Source organism: Asparagus officinalis, chromosome 9, assembly GCF_001876935.1.
Source record: "Asparagus officinalis chromosome 9, Aspof.V1, whole genome shotgun sequence".
Lineage (NCBI taxonomy): Eukaryota > Viridiplantae > Streptophyta > Magnoliopsida > Asparagales > Asparagaceae > Asparagus > Asparagus officinalis.
In genome coordinates this window covers 30,767,412-30,769,179 of record NC_033802.1, presented here as the reverse complement: position 1 = coordinate 30,769,179, position 1,768 = coordinate 30,767,412, and positions in this window count along the sequence as shown.

The following is a 1,768-nucleotide window of genomic DNA, read 5'->3' as shown; positions in this document are numbered from 1 at the left end:
GACTCATGGACTAAAAACTGCATATGATGGTTCTGCTGCATATAATGAAATTTGCACACTCAAACCCATTATTGATGCACATAAACATGATCAAAATCTACGGGGTCTTACATTCTTCCCCCTCAAAGGAATTTCGTCCTCGAAATTCAGAAATCATATCTAACTCATAAAGATACAAGAAAGACATGACAAGGGTTAAATCTAACCCGCACACATACACATTTTATAATACCGAATTCTAGTTAGCACACAGCGATATTCATATTTAACGATCTAAAATGATGATATTATTACCTAACCCCTAATCTAACGGAACTAGTACGTCGGGCAAAAAATCCAAACAAGGAACCCCCCATGTATATACCACGTGTTCCGAAAGATTAAGAATTAAGTAAAAGTACCCTCATTCTAGTGTTAAATATAAGTATCAAAACATAATATAATTATTCAAGTAAGGAATCATATCGGTTTTACCTACTCGAACAAGTGTGGGCAGTCACGTCGCATGTCCTCATCGCGCTCCCAAGAAGCTTCCTCTACTCCACTTCGGTTCCATTGAACTTTTACCAATGGAATCACCTTGTTCCTGAGCCTCTTGTCTTCTCTAGCAAGTATGGCCACTGGAATCTCAATAGTCGACAAATCATCCCTAAGCTCGATCTCCGGTGCATCCAACACTCGTTGCCGCTCCTCATCGTGCAAGTGTTTCTTGAGCATAGAAATGTGGAATACATTGTGTATACTAGACATAGAAGCTGGAAGATCTAGTCTGTATGATACAGCTCCAATGCACTCCAAAATCCGGAAAGGTCCAATATATCTCGGTGCAAGCTTCCCTCGCCTCCCGAATCGCTGTACGCCTTTCATAGGCGATACCTTCAGCATAACCTGATCCCCAATCTGAAATTCTAGGGGTCTTCGCCTCTTATCTGCATAGCTCTTCTGCCGACTCTGAGCGGCTAGAATCCGCTCTCTGATCAAAGCTACCTTCTCAGTAGTCTGCCTCACTAGCTCTGGCCCAAGCATCAAGCTGTCCTCCGGCTCGGCCCAACATATCGGTGATCTACAAGGTCTCCCATACAATGCTTCATACGGGGCCATACCGATCGTCGCTTGATAACTGTTGTTATAAGCGAACTCTGCTAGTGGAATATGATCCTCCCAACTGCCTTGGAAGTCAATGACACATGCCCGCAACATGTCCTCCAACACCTGATTCACCCTCTCTGTCTGGCCATCCGTCTGGGGGTGAAATACACTGCTATAAGATAGCGTGCTGCCAAATGAGTCCTGAAAACTCCTCCAAAAGTGTGAAGTGAAAACCGATCCCCGATCTGATACGATCGTATCTGGCACTCCGTGAAGTCGAACTATCTCCCGAATGAAGATCCTCGCATAAGACTCAGCTGTATAAGTGGTCCTCACCGGGATGAAATGGGCTGACTTCGTCAACCGGTCCACTATCACCCAAACCGAATCATTCCCCTTCTTTGACTTCGGCAATCCCACTATGAAGTCCATGGAAATATCCGCCCACTTCCACTCCGGAATAGGCAAGGGCTGAAGTGTCCCTACCGGTCTCTGATGCTCTGCCTTCACCTGCTGACAGGTGAAACATCTAGCCACATAGTCTGCAACCTCTCTACGCATACCGCTCCACCAGAAATATCTCTTCAAATCCTTGTACATCTTGGTGGTTCCTGGATGCACCGTGTATCTAGTACGGTGTGCCTCATCAAATAACTCTCTCTTCAGCTCTGCACTGGCT